At 43.4% G+C, this 20,539-nt stretch overlaps 1 long non-coding RNA gene across 1 annotated transcript; it reads left to right on the forward strand.

Annotated features, from left to right (window-relative positions):
- The first annotated feature begins 1,637 nt into the window (after positions 1-1,637).
- LOC308647267 lies at positions 1,638-20,285 on the forward strand. Its single transcript, XR_014021612.1, has 3 exons — positions 1,638-2,004; positions 16,789-16,919; positions 19,124-20,285. It is a non-coding gene; the product is annotated as an uncharacterized lncRNA (long non-coding RNA).
- Positions 20,286-20,539: the final 254 nt, after the last annotated feature.

Below are 20,539 nucleotides of genomic sequence, written 5' to 3' on the forward strand. Positions count from 1 at the left end.
CAATAATGTGAATCATAAGTACATCTGTGGTTAGGAACACAGTCTGCCTGTCTGCCTGGCCTTGAGACCCATCTATCTCTTGCACTTGCTGGGTGTGTGACTTTTGAAAAGTTGCCTGACTTCTTTGTACCTCATTCCTTCACTTATAAATGGGAATAGAGAAAATGTCTATTGCATTCGGGGAAATTATTTGATATACACACAGTGCTTACAGCAGCATCTGCCATGGAACAAGCCCTTGATGACAGGCTCTTTAAGAAGCATGTGACTTTTCTTGTGGTATACATAACATGAAATTTTACCATTTTATCCATTTTTAAGTGTACAGTTCAGGGGCATTAAATATAGTCAGGTGGTTCACCATCATCACTATCCATTCCCAGCACTTTTTCATGTACCAATTTAATGGTAAGCCTCCACCCCCTCCTCTCAGCCCCTCAGAACCACAACTCTACTTTCAGTCTCCAATCAAATAACTTTTGATTACGTGACGTCCTTTTTGTTGTTCAACAAATACTTATTGGATACCTACTCTGTACCAGGAGAGCATTCCCGGCAGGGTAGCCTACAGGAAGAGGTAGGTATGCTCCTGGGCCTGGGAGGAGGCCAGCATGACCAGAGTAATGGGCAAGGAGAGTGGGAACAGGTGAGGTCCAGAAGGTTCCAGATCAGACCCTGAAGAGCCCTGCCTGCCATGAGCAGGGATGGAAGCAGGACCAACTTGAAACTGATTTGAGGCGTATTCTCTGGCCTTGTGATATGCAAGTAATTGTCATCAGTTGGAACTGATACTTCCACCCATGTTTAGCTCCATGTGGCCAACTGAGGCTGGGTCATCTTTCCTGTGTGCCCTAAACTTCTGAAGAAGGAATCTGGGGATGTGGGGGTCATCAAGATGCAAAGTTTATGCCTTCATGAAATTTTTATTCCAGTAGGTTGAGACTGACAATAAGCAAATAAATACACAAGACAATCTCAGACAGAGATAATGCTATTGTTGAGAAAAATTAGCAGAACCTAGAAATAGACAAAAATGTGCAGTATGTGTTTTCAGTCACATGAGGGCTTAATAGGACCACCCAGATTCTTTAATGCTCTAGATGATGTACCTGTAGTTCACCTATCTAGTTGTTATTGACTTAAAGCTCAGACAATGGGAAGTTGCATGTTAACTTGTAGGTTTCTAGCCAGTAAAAATGACCATCCCAGAGATTATGGTTTTGTCACCCTGTAAAATAGTAAGCATATTTGTATTTAATTTACTGATCTTATTTAATATTTTTTCTTTTTAATGCCCATAACATTCAATTCCTCTAACAAGCGTGGAACCAGCCTTAAGCAATCTTCCTGGTTTCTTCATTAACAAGTTAAATTCTGATGTGTGTTCATTCTATTTTTGTATGAGTCCTGTTTTTAACTTTTGTAAATTATACTTTGACACTTTGAAGAGCATAAAAAGGGACAAGGAGATAGAATGGCTGGAGCTAGAGGTATTTTAAGCAGGGTGTTCTGGGAAGACCTCTTTGAAGGGGTGAAATCTGAGCAGAACTTGCATGATGAGAAGAAAACAGGCTCCTCCACCACTGGGAGAAGAGCATTCCGGGCAGGGGGAAGGGCAGGGAGGGGTAAGTGTGCCCCTGAGCCTGGGAGGAGGCCCCAGCCTGACCAGGGCAGTGAGCAAGGAGAGTGGGAATAGGTGAGGTCCAGAAGGTTCCAGATCAGACCCTGAGGAGCCCTGCCTGCCATGAGCAGGGATGGAAGCAGGCCCAACTTAAAATTGGTTTGAGGCGTATTCTCTGGCCTTGTAATATGCAAGTAATTGTCATCAGGCTGGAACTGGCATTTCCACCCATGTTTAGCTCAGTGTGGCCAACTGAGGCTGGATCATCTTTCCTGTGTGCCCCAAACTGCTGCAAGCCTGAAGCCAGTTGTTCCTTCACCACCAGACCTTGGTCTCAGCTTTGGCCAGGAGGCTCTGAAGATGAAGGAGCTCCCTCAGGGCAGGTATGGAGATGGAGGGGTCCACACTGGACTGGTTGGTCAGGAACCTAAGGGAGGTCCAGTGTTTGCCTGTGCGGTTCCCTCAGGGTCCAGCAATCTGCTGTGGCCACTGATGTGGACTTGGTCAGGGACCTAGAGCCCTGATGCCTGCTCAAAAGAACAGAAACCAGGCAAGGTCCTCTCTGATAAAATATGAATGATTGCTTCCTGTCACCATACCCTCTAAGGTCCCCTGGACAACCCCAACAATTCCCTTCAAAACTCTTCTGCACAAATTAAGTCCTTGGGGCAGCCCTACTGAACGGCGCCCTCTAGTGAAAAATTTGTGTTCCTGTGGTAACCACTGGGGAAGGGATTGCTGGGGCCACCAAGGAGAGGGATCCCGTTCCTCAGATCTCTGCTCCACAGAGTCTCTGCTGTGTGCCAGGCACCACCAGCCACTGAAAAGTTCTGACAGCAGTGTGAAAGCAGGGGCTGTGCCTATTTTGTTCACCATTGGGCCTTGCCACATAATACTGGCTGGCATGTACTTGACATTCCGTAAGTACTTTTCTAATCAATGAAGGAAGAAACAAAGAGTGGACAAGATGGCAGCATCTGCACCTTAATGAAATCAATGTAGGCATGGTTCTGTGTTACTTTAGAGCACTCCCATGAACAGGAGTTAATCTATGTCTTTTAAGTTAAGAGGCAGCTGTGTATAGTATCAAGAGCAAGAACTGTAGTTAGACTGCCCTGGTTCAATGCCTGGTTCTGCCACGTATCAACTCTGTGACCTTAGACAAGTTACTTAATCTCTCTGCTCCTTATTTCCTTTTCTGTTAAATAAGAAACCCTCATGGTGTTGTCATGAGGGTTAAAATAATTGGATTTTGTAAAGCATTATGGAGAGTGCCTTTGATATAGTATGCATTATATTGGAATTTGCTAAATAAGTAAGGGAAAACTGGCTAACAACTTAATGGTATCCAACAATAGACTGGCTATCTACAGTTGCCCCCTGTAGCCATGGTTTTGCTTTCTACAGTCTCAGTTACCTGTGGTAAACTAAAGTCTCATAGTATTACGTCAAAAAGTCCCAAACAATTCACAAATTTTAAATTGCATACCTTTCACCCTTCTTCTCTATCCCATCTTGGATCCTTTTGTCCAGTGTATCCATGCTGTATATGCTACCTACCTGTTAGACACTTATTAAGAAAAAACACAGTGTATATAGTCTTCAGTACTGTGTTTTCAGAAATCCAACAGAGTGTTGGAAGGATCTTCCAGAATACGGCAGGACTAACTACTCTATTGAGCTCCCATAACCAGGAATGAGAGGATGTATTAGCTCTCTAAGATAATTAATAGTAACTGTTATCTATTGAGCACCTAATATTATCCAGTGCTATGCTAAGCACTTTACATTTATTATCTAATTTTGTCTTTAACTCTGTGAGCCCAGTGCAGTGGCACATGCCTGTAATACTAGCAGCTGGGGAGGCTGAAGCAGGAGGATTGCAAATTTAAAGCCAGACTCAGCAAAAGTGACGTGCTAAGCTCAGTAAGACCCTGTCTCTAAATAAAAAATAAAAAATAGGGCTGGGGACGTGGCTCAGTAGTAGAGTACCCCTGAGTTCAATCCCCAGTACCCAAAAATAAAATAAAATAACTCTGTGAGACAGGTAGTATCATCACCAATTGACATGAGAAATGGAGGATTTGTAATGACCTGAGGTCCCTCAGTTTGGAGTGACAGAGCTGAGTCAATGAACTCCCGGGCATGAGTGAGTCATGCTCAGGATTCAGAGAACACCTGGGTGTCTGAGGTCATGCAGGGTGTGGGAACCATGGGGGGAAACACTAATGAGCAATCTGTGGGCTGGAGGGAAGAGATTCCAGGCTGGCCAGAGCCCAGAACTCAGTGATAAGGAAACCTTTGTGCTGGCGCTAGAAGATGGAGTATGGGTAGGTGGGAGAGGGAAGATGGAAGCAGCTTTTGCAGCAATCAGTCAACCAACCCATGAGGCCAGAGACACATTGTGTTTAGCAATGAAGGAAAGGCATGAGAAGGTGGCTGCACTGGTTCCAGATGCAAGCCAACATTTCAGGTGGTCAGGGAAGCTCTCCAAGTAGGACAGTGTCCCTGGAGAGAGAAGGAGATGGGAAATCCTGGGGGAGAAGGGAACAGAAGGTAAAGGGGATGAAAGATACAGGTGGGGGCTGTCTTTGGAAAATGGGGACCAGCCTTTCAGGGCAGTAGCAGGATAGAAAGATAAAGTAGAGACATATTTAAAAGCAAAACAGGAAGCAGAGGGAGTTCTGCGTTTATTTTTACAATGAAAAAGGAACTGAGATGATCCGTTTGGGGGGTGATGAAGTGAGTTTAAGGGCCTGAGCAGGGTGTGCTAGGAGAGCAAGAGGGACAGAGAAATCCTGTAGGGTTGCAGGAGGCCCACTGGTGAAGAAAGGCAGGAGATTGGGCCAAGTCAGGGCCATACAGTTTAGCAATAACTCCTAGAATTTCTTAAGGCCATGAGGGCCACCTCCCATAGTACATGGAGCTCTCCCACTCACCCAAAAGGGCTCCTGTGTTAACCTTTAGAGTATGAGGGCCCATCTCATACATCCCATTCCTTCTCCATTCCATCTTTCTGCAAAATGTCAGAATATTGCTGAGGAGTCCAGACTGCTTGCTTGGATCCAGGTGACACCTGGCCTCTTAAGCATTCCCCACTGTCATTTCCTAGGCTTCCAAGTGAGCATTGGGAGAACACTGTGACTTCATTTTCCAGGTGGGATAGTTGACTGCCTCAAGTTCTGCATCAGCTGCAAGAGGCAGCAGGCTTTCTGAGCAGCTGTCTTGCTGTCAGGCCAAGAAATGTCTGGTGTTGTGGTCTATAGCCCCTCTATCCCTTGCCTCGGGCCACTCCCATCATTGCCCTTACTCCTGGTGCTATGGGGTGGGATGGCAAATGTTTAAAACACATGTCTCATCCTGCCCTCACCTGGCACCAAGAGCAGACATCAATAGTCTCTCATGCCATGTTTCTCAACACGGTGCTCCAGCCAGCAGCATGAAACAAATGTGGTTGGAATGCCAGGAGAATGCTTTGTGCCACTCCAAATGTGGGGACTTCTTTCCAGCATTGCTACCCCAAAGTCTGTGAAGCAGGAGGGCCCTGGGGAAAACCAGAGGGTGAAGTGTGACTTTGGCCTCTAAGCCTCTCTGCCCCCTCTGCCTCCTGCAGACATTGGCAGTGGGTTCTCTTCCAATGTTCATCCATATGCTGTCCCACTGTCCTCTTCAGGGTCCCAGGAGCTAAACAGCTCATCTGAGCTGACTGGCAATGACAGTGAGAGCAATGGATTCTAATCACAGCTGCACCTGAATGGCTTTATTGCTCTGAGGCTCTTTTATCCTCTGTAGAGGAAACTAATTACACCTACCTGCAGATCCGAAGCCACAAGAATTAAGAATGGAAGGAGGGCTTGTAATTGCAAGATTTTAAACTGCAATGATCTCTGGGAACCTAAGAAAGTCTCACTTCTAATCACCAGCACCAACCCTCCCAGATATTTTTAACAGGGACTTTTGGAGGAGCACAAGTTTTTAGTCTGAAGGGAATAACTCTAACAATGGCTCTTCTAACTTGTGGAGCTGTCTGGGGGCAAGCCAGGCCTTGTGGCCCTTCGTATCCCACCTCACATTGCAATAGAACCATCATTTTTATGGTGCTTCATAGTTGATGAAAGGCCCGTCACTTTCCCTCAGGATTGCTCCATTGCTATTTTAGTGACATTAGCTTACCCTTCCTGTGAGATTTTGTAACTTTCTTACCTGGTAGAAACTGCAAATCCTTTTCTTTCATTTTCCTCTCCTTTTTAAGTCAAGGGCTCCCATCGGAGGGTGGCTAGCTGGGCAGTGAGTGGAATGTGGTGGGTCAGAGGGGCAGTCCAGGTTGAAAACTCCTGAAGCCTGGAAGCCTCCATCCTCCCCATCTCTGTCACCCAGGCAAGAGAGAGCAGCCAAGCTGGGCCGAGGGTTATTTTTAAAATGTAGTATATGAGAACAACAGCCCTCATCCTGGGAGGACCTGCCAAGAGACTGCGGACCCTGAGGAGGTGTCAGAATGCAGCTGCTTCACATTGCCCTCGGAAACCAGAGCTGGCAGAGGGGTGTCTTTTTATATAATCTGACTTGCCACGGGATTCTATAAGGGTTGGGTGGGAGCCCATGCATGGTGCCCTGTAATACCAAGCTGGGCCTGACCTGAGATGCAGCCTGACCCTCTTGGGACCTGAGTTACTGACTGTGCAGGGCCCTGCCCATCTCATATTGCCCTGTGTTCCCCACTTCTGCCCCACCTGCTGTCCCCACCCTCCACCTGTTCAAGAGTACTTTAGAGTATAATCTGTGAAGAGGGAGGGCCCTGGGGAAAACCGGAGGGTGAAGTTCGACTTTGGCCTCTAAGCCTCTCTGCCCCACTGCCTCCTTATAGGTCTTGGCAGTGGGTTCTCTTTTTATTACTCCGTAGAGTACTAAAGTTCAACAGTACTTTAGAGTTTAATTTTCTTCCTTCCTTTACTTTCTGTAACACTAGTAATTCATGTTAATTGAAAAATTAGAAAATTGAGATAAACAAAAAAGAAAAGAAAAATTTGCAGACCTTCCTATCTCCTCTGGCTGTATCGGATGGGTGGGGACAGGTACTTGTTGATATTTGGTGATATTTCTCCTGAGTTTCTCCTATGCAAATTTACATCAAAGCATTATTTTATTTATTTTTTTAAACTTGGAATTCTAACCAAGGCCTGGTATAGGGGTGGGGGTTAGGGGGAGACAGTGACATTTGCAGGAAGGGCCTTCAATGTAGATGACAAACATTGTTTCCAAACCTGACAGGGAACACATTTAGCACATGTCTGGTCTCTGTGTATTTCACAGCAGAGCTCAACGGGAACAACTTTCTCCTCACCTGTTCAGCAGGAGTCATTTTGCCCATGTCAGGCTTCGTTTTGGAATCGCCTGATTCACAACCCCCTGGCATGCTGATTAGGAAGACAGGGTCTGGGGGTCAGGAAGCTTGGATTCAAATCCTTGCTCTGCCTCTGGAAGAAGGTTGGCAAATGGCTTAACTTCTTAACTTACTTGTGTCATTTGTCAACAGGGATGAAGTTATGAGACACACCACAGGCTTGGGGTGAGAATTCAGCAAGACAGTACAGGTGGAGCCCTTGAAAGAGACACACGGATCATGGTTAGTGCTCCAGAAACATCAGCGCCTACTGCTTCTATGATTTTTCTATTCAGGAAGAACTTCCTGTGTTTCAGGCACTTGCTTTACTTCCTGTATCATTTGGTGCAGGTGAATTAACTTATTTCTTCTTTCCTCATTCTGTTAGGTGCTTGAGACATTTAGGGGGTGGGAAAGGGGCATAATGTCAGGTGCCTAGAGACCAGGAGATGGAATACATTTAATAACTTGCATGATGGAATCATTAGAACTCATTAGCATATTAGAAAGTTGATCAAAGCCATGTTGGTTTAGTTGGGACTCTCACAAACACACAAGCTGTTGAAGGGGGATCATGAGTAAATGGGTGTTCATCATGCTATTTATGTAACTAGTGTATGTTTGAAAATTTCCATCATAGAAAGTTTATATAGATGTATATGTGTACCTGAAAAACCCACATCATTCTATTTTAATTTCATACTTTTTCTGAATTAATACATGTTATATAATGTTTGTGGATTTTTTTTTTATAACCAAGACAACAAAACCATTAAAAATGCATCCCCCTTGAGACACACTGAAGTTGAGAGAAGGCACAGTTGGTCTATAGCTGGGTCTTCATTCTGCTGGTCACATTCTATTGCACAGGACTCCCAGCTGGCAGGTGATGGGGACAAAAAGCAGATACCCTCACTGGCACCTGGTGCCAGCTGCACCCCCACCTTGTACTCCCTCCCAGCATTGGCTTTCAGCCCTTATTCTGGGTTATACTTATCCTGTTTATGTCAACGTCCAGCACTTAGTGTGCCCCACTAACACTCTGAAAATAGAGTCATAGAGGATCTGTCACAGAAATTTCTGCATCAAGATTAGAGATCCCTGATGTCTGCCCCTTTCCTCTTCCAGGCCAGCCAGCTGGTTGCTCACCACCTTTCTCTCTGATCCTGGCAGCCCCTTCAGACTGTTGGCAACAGCGTCGTAGATGACGCGTCATTTTTTTCTATGTAGGACCAAGTTAACCTCCTTTTGAAATTGATCATTCAGACGTTTGGGTTTGCTGCCACCACAAGTAGAATTGTGAATAATTATAGCTTCCAATTATTGAGTGCTTATTCAGTGCCAAGTGCTAGACATCCATAGGTATTGTCTCATTTAACCTCTCTAACCACAAATGAAGTAAGTACTCCTGTTGTCTCATTTTATGGTTGAGGAAACTGAAACTTACAGAGGTTGAGTGTTATTCATGGCCATGGGGTAATAAATGGAAAATTAAACTTCAGGCAGTCTGATTTCAAAGTTCATGCTATTAACCTTATACTAATTAAAGATTCTTTTCCCATCCCAGAAAGAGGAGGGGGGTGTCAAAGAATAGCTGACTTTCAACAGACCTACAGTTTTGTTGGTGTGTGTGTGTGTGTGTGTGTGTAAGTGTGCTTCTACATGAAGAGAGAGCAATCTGGAGGTAGAGGGTGATCAGGTGAGATGCTGACTGGAATTCAGCCTGCCTGTTTCTGCCTCGGTTGACAGCAGCTTGCTATCTTGAGCAACCCACTTAGCCTCTATGATTCTCAGCTTCCTCTTCTATAAAACAGGGGTAAAAACAAAACAAAACAAACAACCCTAGGTCCCAGTTAACATTAAATGAGACCAAAGGAAAGTGTCCAGAGGAGTACCTAGTCAAAGTAGGCCGTGGAAAATAAGTGTTCTGGGCTGCGGCTGTAGCTCAGTGGTGAGTGCTTGCCAAGCATGCCCAGTGCCCTGAGTTAAATCCCCAACACTGGAAAAGAAGTTCCTCTCACACATTTCCTGGTGCAGGAAGGTGTTCCCCCAAAATAGGACTCGGAAAAAGAGGTGTCAGTGAACAGCACTAATGTGTTTCATTGGTGCATGCGCAAAGGTGCAGGAGCCCCTTGGAACTTTTCCGTTAGAAACTGGTGGGTTGTTCGGAGTGCCCTTGCTCCCCACGCCACTCCTCGACTTCGCCAGCCCCTTAGAGCTGTAGGTACAGGTCTGCTTCCTATACACCTCCTGCTCCTACCTTCCCTACTCCCCAGCCTCAACAAAGTTCTCATCTAGGGTGTGGGGGAACCTCAGGTGGTAGCAGTTTTCTGAGAAGGCGTGTGAACCGAGGAGTTGGTCTACCTTTGCTGTGAAATCTCCTCCTGTGAGGAAACCAAGATTCTAAATACATAGAGGTGCACACACTTGCTGCCTCCCCACACACTCCCTGACTCCTGCCCAGCAGGTGAGAAAGGGTAGTAGATTTCGAGATGTTTCCCAGCCTCTCCTGAGGAGCTTCTGGTTGAATGCTCAGCTCTGGGCAAGTGTCCAGGGCCTGCAATCTGAGGCTAAAAGTTGCAGCAGAAGGCCCCAAGATCCCAAGTTGTACTTGGAGATCCTGAAGGCTGTCCTAGGAGTCATGAAGGTTCCCACAGAAACTCCATTTGGTGCAGATGTAATCACAAGATGTTTTAAAAGCTCATCTGGAGAAAATTTGGAGAATAAATTACCAGGATGGAATATTTAATATTGTGTTGTTATTGATCAACAAATTTCAAGGGACACCCCCCCACACACACACACACACAGTTGTTTTATCCTAAATGTTAGAAAAATTTCCTTCAGGATTTGGTTAGGATTAGTATAACTGGTATAAAATGTTCTACAATTTAAAGGAAATGACACATTTCATGAATTTTCTAAGTTGAATTAAATCATACTTAGACCCCACCTACCAGGAGCTCAAAAATTCAATTGCAGCCACTTTTCAGGGAATTTCTCATTCTTTCCATGAAGATTTCTGGGATCTCAGAATCCCAGAAACCTGGAGAAGGGTGTCAGGTCCATGACGGTCCCTGCCAGTTGCTCATTGTCCAAAAGCAAGTGAACTAGTTAAAAGTTGTTGCTGTTGCTCACACCTGTCCTCTCCAAGTGCAAGTGTTCCATGCACAGATGCTTCCCCCACCCAAGGGGAAATCATTCCCCAAGTTCTTGTCACCTCCAGGGTGCCATCTGGGAAGCCCAATACTCAAGGGTCCTACCAGCCCTTGAATGGCCCTGGGTGTTCTCCACAGCTCTGTCCAACTCTAACAATGGATGTTGGGTCTCCAGACCCTTAGAAAATCAAAGAAGGGCCTCTAACTTTGCTCTGGGGTAAGAGAAGCCCAGCCCTCCAAGACACAAAGGCCACTGGAGAGGAAGAGGGGGAAATACTTCACATTCTTTTCCTGTGAGCCCACAGAAAAAAACAGACATGGTTAATTTCTCAATCATAGTAGTCTGTCACTTAGTCAATAATTATCTGATCTACTTAGTAATTTATGCTCTCTGAGGAATAGATAGAGCTGTGGTCTCAAAACCCAGCACAACAAAACACAACACAACCCCTTCTTTGAATAATGTTTATAAAATCTCTCGGCTTCTATAATTTTTAGTCTCTTTAGGATACTTTGGACACGGCTGGGTTTAAACCCACACAGAAACCAGTGAGTGGCTTGTCTCATTATTACTTCTCATGGAAGAGTCTCCCCTGCCCCCATTTGGGGACTGGTGATTTAGAGATAAGATGTGACCCTGTAATTCAGGAGAATACTAGCTAGCCCCAATTCACACAAAAGATAGCAAAAATACGTTCAAATATATGCCATGATAATACCACACAAGTTGGTGGAGTTATGGTTGGAAGGAATGGTTGTGGAGTTAAATAAATCAGACTGAGTTTGGGTTCCATCACTTTTCAGCTGTGTGATTTCAGGCAAATTACTTCACTTCTCTCATCCTCTATTTCTGTGTTTTTAGAATGATGAATAAAGTGCTTCGTGGGATTATGTCAAGTTAAATGATAGGCAGCCAAATGGTAGTATAAATTCACCCTGTGTGAAATATCCTCTACTTCAAATGTATAACAATGATATAGAATATAGAAATAAAAAATTTAAATGGCATAACTACATTCAAACAACAGTATCAGCATCTGCATAGACAAGGCTGAGATGTGGTCTATGCATCTCCTGGGGCTCATAGTGGAGTGAGCCCTGTTTACCCATTGTGGTGATCAGCTGTTTTTTTCTCCCCAGCCCCTCCCCACTCCTATTCCTTGAATGTTTCCTAAAATAAACCAGCTGCCCACAAGCCCTTATCTCAGAGTCTGCTTTTCTGAAGCAGTCTGGGCTAAGACATCTGGAAAGGAGAGAAAAATGAAGCAGTGAGGTGATAAATAGAAAACAAAAGATGGCAAAAATAAGTTAAAATATCTGCCATGACAATAAATGTAAACAGATGACTAATTAAAAGGCAGGCTATCAGATTGGATAAAATGAATGAACAAAGTTTGCAAGAGATGTCCCTAAAGAGAAAACACAAAAGCGATTGTACATAAAAAGCAAGGAAAAAAAATATATATATATATTGTTCCAATGTTAACCAAAAAGAAACACATTGCTAGGGGTTGAATTGTGTCCTCCAAAAGGACAGGTTGAAGTCGTAACCCCCAGTACCCCACAAGTTAACCTATTTGGAAATAGTCATTGCAGATGTCATTAGCTAAGGTGAGGTCATAGAGAATAGGGAGAGCTTTTAATTCCATGTGACTCATGTCCTTATCAGGAGACAAAAGGCACACAGATGCATAGGAAGATGGCCATGTTTTGGGGGAGGCAGGGACACAGCAGTTGAGCTGCTGGGCACTGGGAGAGACAAGGAAGGCACCTCACCTGGAGTGTATGGACTGAGCATGGCTCTGCCAACATATTGATTTCAGAGCCCAGGATTTAATGCAGAAACCACCCTGTTCAGAAAAATTTCAGGGTTCTAATCTCACTGAATTCAGAATTGTGAGAGAATAAATTTCTGTTGGATGAAGCCACCCAGTTTGTGATAATTTGTTGTGGTGGTCCTAGGAAAGTAACGTGCATGTCTAGCAACATTTATATTAGAGCAAATAAAATTAAAGCCCAAAGCATTATTAGAATCAAGGATAATGCAAAATTATAAAAACAATATCCCCTAAAAAGATAAAACAATTGTTACTTTGTATGTGCCTAACATGACCAAGTTATAAAGAGAAGTTGGATTTTTTATATCACAGTTGCACTTATTAATATTCCTTTATCAGGAACTGATAAATCAAGCAGGCAAAAAAAAAAAGAGTCAAGATATGTAAGATAGGAAGAGTTAATTTAGTAACCTGATCCAATATAGTCACATGGCAGCCTGCACCAAATAGAGAATCTGTATTGTTTTCAACACATGTTGATCATTTTAGCAAAAAGAAAGGCTCAACAAATGTCAAATAATTTATAGCATAAAATTGTATTTTATATGAAAATGCTATTGTTAGAAATAAACATGCCCCTAGATATATTGTAGGTTAAATAGAAATTCATTTTTAGAAGAATTCATTTATTTGACCGATTAAATCATGCAAAGAAAAAATATGCATTGCATAAAAAGAATTAAACTCATATTACAGCAGTGATCAAGAATAATAAATTGCAGAATAGAGCCCAGGATTTAATGCAAAAACTACCATGTTCAGAAAAGTTTCAGGGTTCTAATATCACTGAATTCAGTGTTCAAAGTGCTTCTTTAGAACCCTCCACTGATTCCAAGTCTTTTTCAGTTTCTATTATCTGTTGAAGATCACAATATGCAGCATCTAACCTGTGACAGCAATCTGGGGTCATCATCCGGGACTCTTGCAGGATCTCTGCCTACATTTTAAGGTCATAATTTTTGCCACATTCAGCTTTCTTTTTTTTTTTTTTTTAATCTTCTCTTCCAGTTGTTTTGCTTATTTTTCATACATCACTCTTTCTTTGACTAATTTTTTTTTTACCATGGGGGGTCTTGATCTTGGTCTGCTTCATGTGAGGATGTGCATGGTCCCAAGAGCCACTGGAAGGAGGGGCTGAGAACAAGAATTTTAAACAGAAATTCTTCATAAAAATCACAACTATGAAAGAACTACAAAACAAAACTTGTGGGATACAGATTCCTGGAAAAACAAGGTTGAAAGTAAATGAATTAAAATTTTAATCCTAAAGACTAAGAAAAAAGATTTAGCTAATGTATTTAAGGTCCTTTGTAGAATGCTTGTCATACAACAAAAGGAAATGCAGATGTTCCTGGACTTAAAATAGAGCTGCCTCCAAATAAGCCAAATACATTGAGAATGCATTTAGTACACCTACCTTACCAACATTGTAGATGGCAACCGTGCTGGTGACTTTCCCTTGTGAGTGTGTGGCTGACAGAGCTGTGTTCACTGCCCCACAGGCATCAAGAAAGGATTAGATTTCATATTCCTTGCCTGGGAAAAGATCAAAATTCAAACTTAAAATATGGTTTCTATTGAATGAGCATCCCTTTCTTTAGTTGTCCAAATTTATGGGGTATTGTGTGATAATATAATAAATGTCCTCAATGTGTAATGATCAAATAAGGGTAGTTAACATTTCTGTCTCCTAAAACATTTTTACTATTCCTGATGAACATATAATGCTTATACATATTTATGAGATACAGAATGTTATTTTAATATACGTATACAATATGTACTGATCATTTCAGAGTAATTAATGTTTATATCTTCTTATCAATACTTTGTGTTTTGAGCCTTTGAAGTCCTCTCTTCTAGTTATTCACAAAATGTACAATAGGCTATTGTGAACTACAGCTGCCCACTATTCTACAGAACACTAGACTTCCTTATTTTTATCTGTTTGGGTACCTGTTATCTAACTTCCCACTCTCTTCCCTCCTCCCATACTTTACAGCCTCTAGTAATCACTATGATACATTTTGATTGACTTGAAAAAAAACATGTATGAGAGAGAACCTGCAGAGTTTGCCTTTCTGCATCTGACTTATTTAACCTCCTCTAGTTCCATTCATTTTGCTGCAAATAATAGAATATTATTCTTTTTATGGCTGAATAATATTCCATTGTGTATATTTAGACCGCATTCCCTTTACCCTTTCATCTGTTGGTGGGCATCTGCACAGAGTCCAGGTCAGCTATTGTGAATAGTGAACATGCATAACTTTTACACCATTGTAAAGTTGAAAAATCCTGTCAAACCACTGTAAGTAGGGAACCATCTATAACTTAATAAGTGGAAATTACGGTATTGTTATTCCACCCATGACTTTCCAGTTAAAAGAGCTTTTCTTTCCAGAACTGTTGAAACTTCATAAACAATAATGGCATACCATGACAGAAGTCTCTGTGCCTGTAATTTCAGAAATTAACTTTTTATGCAGTTTGTATAGTCCAATAATATTCCCCAAAGACAAATTCTCTGGCCCAGGTCAGTCTTCTCTGTCTCTATTAAATATAAACACATTCTTTACTCATCAAATGGATTAGAGACTGAAAAGATTTAAATAATTAGAGAGGATCGATTTTCATGAAGATGCTATTGATATGCCACTAAATTAAAATTATCTTTCAGAAAAGAGGGCATGGCCTTAGATGGACTCTTAATTGCAGGGTGTTTTACAATAACTATACTTTGATTAACAAAATTCTGTTTGAAGAATATGCAAAATCCTCAAAGAAACTCAATCAATGTTATTTTTAGATTGGTAAGTCAATCACTTGACATAATTTGTTAAAAAGGCAGCCAAGAAATCATTAGCAGTATTTCCTTAGTACTATTTGACATTCCATCTATGTTATTTAAAGTTTATATGTTCAAGTTTGTCCCCAAAGTTTTTTTGTTTAATCTTCTCATTTGAAAAAAGAAAGCTAAAATGAGTAGTTTTCAAGGCTGCTTTCTCAGGCAAATATATTATCTGTAAGAGGAAAGAACGTGACAAAGGGTCCCTCACCCAACACTCCTGGAAGCAAGCCCACACGTGCAGAAGGCCACAGCTTACTCTTAAACTGCTTTAGTTTGTGCCTCTTTAGACGGGGGTGCTCTGGGTGTCCGGAGTCTGAGCACACTGGGGAGATGAGGTCGCCAGGGGCTGTTGCCCTCACTCACCTGAGAACAGTTAAATGTGTGGTTCTTTCTAAGAGACTGGGCAGCTCCCAGGCACGGTTCTTGGGAGGGATTGGTTTTGTCATCAAAGTCCAGACTCTGTGTAGTACCTTGTCCTTGCCATTTATCACCCCAACATTCCTTGGAGTAAGAAGAGGATATTCTGTTTACACAAGTAATGAAATTATACAGTCCAGATGAATGACAGAAAAGTAAATCTGTCCTTTGAGCTCTTGCTCACTGATAAAGGAGGAAGACTTATGGGAGGGGGGGTACTTGGTTCCCAGGGCCCTCACCTCCTTCTTCTGTATGCTGTTTCTGAGAAAACCTGCATCTCCCTGGGGTAAATGAACATAACCCCATCCTGACTCTCCCTGCTCCCAGGTACCTATGACACCCACCACAACTTCTTATATTTTCTTGGCAGTCGTGGGACTAACATACACACAACATTGACTGTCCACACCATATATTTCTCAAGTGTCTACTAGAGGTTCGGTACTGTGCTTGTCACCAGGGATACCATGATGAATGAGGCAGGTACCAATAAGTGCTGCAAGCCAAGATCAGGCCTGCCCAATCATAGAAAGACACACATTCCTGTGAGGAATGCAGCCATGGTAAAAAGCTCAGAATATAATGATCTGTCTAGTGTCCCCTCTGGACACAGCAGAACTGATTTCATCTGGCAGTGGCTTCAAAAGACCAAGCCCAGAAAAGCAAAGGCCTTCTGCTAAAAGCACGGCTCTAAAAGGTATACTTTACCACAGGGAAAATGTGCTTTCTCTCCTCACTCAGGAGGTCCCTAGGCATCCAGGAAGGCCAGGAGGGGGGCTCCCAGACGTGGCTCTCCTCTGAAGCCCTGAGACAGTCAGCCTTTGGCAAAGGCTCCATCCAGCCTCTAGGAGCAATCTCCCCAACCCCCCGCCCTTTCCAGCTGCCAGCTCTGTCTGAACTGTAGATAAAGCAGCCAGGGGTAACCATAATGAAAGAGTATAGAATATCCAAGATCGTTTCCAATTAGTCACTGTTTAAAGCAGTTCCACAGATTTTTTTCAGGGCTGCATTGGGTGATGATCAGTTTTAGCTTAAAGTGACCAGAGCACATTCTTCTCAGGTCCCTGGCAGGAATGCAAACGTCTTCCCTTAGGGTAATTCAGAACCCTTACTCTCCCCTGCTAGTTCTGCTGATTAAAAAATAATAATAATAAATAAATAAAAATCATACAACATTAGATCTGGGGGCACTGAACATGACAACAGTCTTTTATGAGGTCTACTAAAAAAAAACTGTCTTATAAACCCACCTGTCTGTTGAAGCAAGCTCTTCCTGGTGAAATGCTTGTCTTGCATCCTGCTGCCCCACGCAGAGGTTTGCATAGAGATTAGTAAGGTGGCAAGACAATCTCTGTTTGTTTCCAGGGAAGGAAGGTTGGTTCAGTGGAATTCATAAGCTGATCCTGAGGAAATCAGGTTGGCCGGATGGAGAACTGCCCTGATGAGCAGGAGGGGACAGTTTTGGTTAGAACTCATTTGTATTAATGTTGAAACTGTATCGCACCCTCCCCTTCCCTCAATAGCTCATACAGTTCTGACACAGAGAAATGGAATACCTCAGAGTTTCTGAAAGCCTCTGGCTGGGCCTCCACATGCTGTAGATCAAGAGCCTTTCCACAGATGCTCTGAACCCAAGAGGAGGAATTCTGGACATGTAAGTACAATGGCTTCAAGCTCTGTGCTTCCTTAGGTCTCTGTCCTTGTTGTTACCAACTTGTAAGACACCACACTTTCCTCTCCCCATTTGGCCATCACATGATCATTCTCAAGGACGAGAGAATGTTCTGAAAGATCATCTTGGGATCCATAGTGTTGGGTGAGGCAGGATAGATTAGGGACCCTGGTCCCAGACCCCACCCACCTCGATTAGCAGAGCTGATATGAGCCTAAGGATGTCTCTTTCTTCCTGCCTGACTGGGTTATTGGAGGAGCTAACTTCCATTAAGTATAAACAGCAAGATCCTGTTATTCAAGAAATTGATCAACCATTCCGAGAAGGGGCATGCATAGAAACCCCCAAGTTTGACCAAAAGTAACCTAAGAAAAGAAAGTTCCTATTAAGACCCCATACAGGGTTGGGGTTGTGGCTCAGTGGTAGAGCACTTGCCTGGCATGTGTATGGCACTGGATTCAGTCCTCAGCAACACATAAAAATGAATAAATGAAATAAAGGTGCTGTGTCCATCTACAACTCAAAAAAAAAAAAAAGACCCCATATATATTACTTGCATCTCATGCATCTAATGTAAAATCTGAGAACAAGCATTTGGCACCTACACAATAAGCATTATGGGCAAGGCACAGGAATCTGTCAATCACTCCTTGTTTAGCATAAACCTCTTCTGGCACAAAGCCCACCAGAGGTGAAAAGGAACTCAGAAGTTCATATAAATCCAGATCCCCTCTCAGTCCATGAGCAGACACCTTTGTACTGTCTCCACTGCACCCTTGCTATGGATCTTCCTCCATTAAACTCTCTTAAATTCTTTTTGTGTGTGTGTGTGTGTTGGTGAATTCTTCTCATTATCAGCACACCAGCCATCACCCAGGCACCCATGGTCTATTCATCGCTCTTGCTCACTAGGCCTGTGGCATGTAAAACTATCATGATTCAGTCTTCTGGTCTCCAATTTTTTTAGGAACTTAGAGTTTAGCAAAATGCTTTCACATAATTAGAATCAATGAGAAGCATAACAGAATCTCCAGAAATTTCTTTAGTAAACCCCTCATTGGGGAGCTCACAAAGAAGGCACGGAAGCTGGTCTAGGTTCAGCTGTCGCAACTGTGTTGGGCAATACTTCATTCATTTGTTCAATTCACAAACACTGTGTGTGTGTGTGTGTGTCTACGCATGTGTACACACTAACACTGTACTGGGTGATGCAGATACGAGGCTGAACAAGGTGGATGCAGTTCCTGCTCTCAAAGGGCTTACAGTCTTGCTGGAGAGGAAAATATTAACTGAATAATCACAAAAATTCCAGTTAAAAATTGTGATGAAAAAGTGCAGAGCTGCTAACCTGTGCAATCTGTTTTTCATTAGAATCCTTAGGAAAGTTTTTCCAGGCACATCTGGAAAACGAGCGAGAAGGACTGTCAGTGAGGTTTATTTAATAAGCTCTTCTCTCCCATCTCATGTTTGTCAGCTTTTCCCTCTATTGGTCAAGCGGGTCCAGCTTTTCTGATCCCTCTATTATGTTAGGGCGACCTAACTTAACCTGAGGGTAGAGTTGGATCAGGGAGGGCTTCCTGGAGGAAGCAACATTTAAACCAAGACCTGAGACATCCAGGAAAGGTGACATGCCTTGGGAAATGGTGTGATCTACTATACCCTGTGGTAGATAGGTATCCAATTCAGTCCCAACTCTGGCTCCCCCTGTATGTGAAACTTTGTGTAAGGTACCTACTCTCTGGGTTCAGGGTTATTTTGTTGTTGTTGTTGTTTATTTTTATTATTCCTATGTGTGAAGTGAAGATATGCTACTGCCAGCAAAGGTTGTGGTGCTCATCTGAAAGCAATGGCTGAGCTAAGGCATTGCCCTGGAAACTATAAATCTGCACAATAAATGCAAGGGATCCTTATCATTCCCCTTGAGCTCTACTGCATCTGTGTAAGTGAGATTGTCAAGGGGAGAACTTCATTTGACATTTAGAAAAATGAAGGTGAAGGGGTTTTCCTTATTTGGATCCTCTACTTTATTTGCAATATACCCAGATTATGTGCAGACACACGAGGGAGGACCGAGGGATTGGGAAAGCTGGTCCCAGATGACCTGCAGAGGGGCAAGCCAACAGAGGTGAGGGAGAAGGGGCTTATTAAACAAACCTTACTGACAGTCTTTCTCCTTTCTTTTCCAGATGGTCCTCAAAGGCTTTGCCAAGAATTCTAATGAGAAACAGACTCTCTCTTACTCTGTCCTTCACCTGCAGGGATACTGCTCTCCACTTCTGCTGAGAGTCCAAGAGGGGTTTGTTTTAAATTCTCCCCTGTAGGAATCTGGGCTTTGAATGTGAGAGAAAACATTTCAGATTTTCCTTCCTTTATTCTCCAGCCAAAAATCATGGGGTTAAGATATGAAAGGGAGGAAAACACAGGGCCATTTGCAGAGTGCTGGGGGCTACTCGCCCACCGGAAGCCCTAGGAGTTAATTAGCAAAGCTCTTAAATTGAAAGAAAGCAGGGGATCCCAATGCGCAGTGAGAAACGTTTACTCTGTCCTGTGAATATTCGCGTTTGTGGTCCCCAGCCACCCACCCACAGACTGCAGCGTGGGTCAATGAATCTATTGTGAAGTGAAGGAAGCCAAGCCAAGACCTTGCCCGGAGAAATGTGCAAGTGGGTTTTGCCTCTTTCACCTGAAACAGAAGTGATTAAAGAAATTTTGCCAACTTCTACCATCTTGGATCAGGAAGTGTCATGAATTTTCAGTTGTGCAAGGTTCCAAAGCAAACGTGGTATCTGCTCTTCCCTGGTGGCCAGAAATCCAGTCCTGCCTTGCTTCTCCACAGCTTGCCATTGTCTTCCTGGGGCCTGTTTCTAGTCCATCAGTTTCTTTGCCTCACCCCCCCCCCACAGTCTTGGCCTACTCAGCCTACAGGGGTAGGTTGGGAGGATGCTCCAGGACGGCCCCCAGCAACCCAGCAAGGACCCTCGGCTCCCTCTTGCTGGATTTACATGGAACAGTGGGAAGGTCACCCTTTTCTATATCCCATATCATCCTGTCTCAAACAAACAAACAAACAAACAAAAAGCATTCTGAGTTGCCTCAGTGTGTGGTGGGAAGACCCAGTTCTTTACTCCCCTTTGGCTCTGCCATCCCAGCATTCCCGGCAGCAGACTCCTTTCCAGAGTGATTTGCCCTTTGCACCCGGTTGTGTCAACAGCCAAGTTTGCCAAGACAAACTCTACCTGGGAGGAAGGAACTCCCTGAAAGGCCAGTGCTCAAATAGTGTGTCACCTGCCAAGTACATGCTCAAAGGCTCAAACTTAAGTGGAAAATTTCTCCTGTTATAAAGTTATATTAAAAAGAAAAAAAAATGAACTGGAAGTGAAGCGGGACCTGTGTGTGTGTGTGTGTGTGTGTGCGCGCGCGCGCGCGCGCGCGCGCGCGCCTGTGCTGGGTATTGAACCCAGGGCCTTATACATGATAGGCAAGCACTCTAGCACCGAATCACACCCTCAGCCTGCAAAAGTGGATTTTTCATGGGTTCAAAAGTACGAAACTCAAACATCCCATCAAAATGTTAGGCTGTCTCTCCTTCTGGAGATGGCCAC

The sequence above is a fragment of the Spermophilus citellus genome, assembly GCF_964194105.1.
Source record: "Spermophilus citellus genome assembly, chromosome: 4".
Lineage (NCBI taxonomy): Eukaryota > Metazoa > Chordata > Mammalia > Rodentia > Sciuridae > Spermophilus > Spermophilus citellus.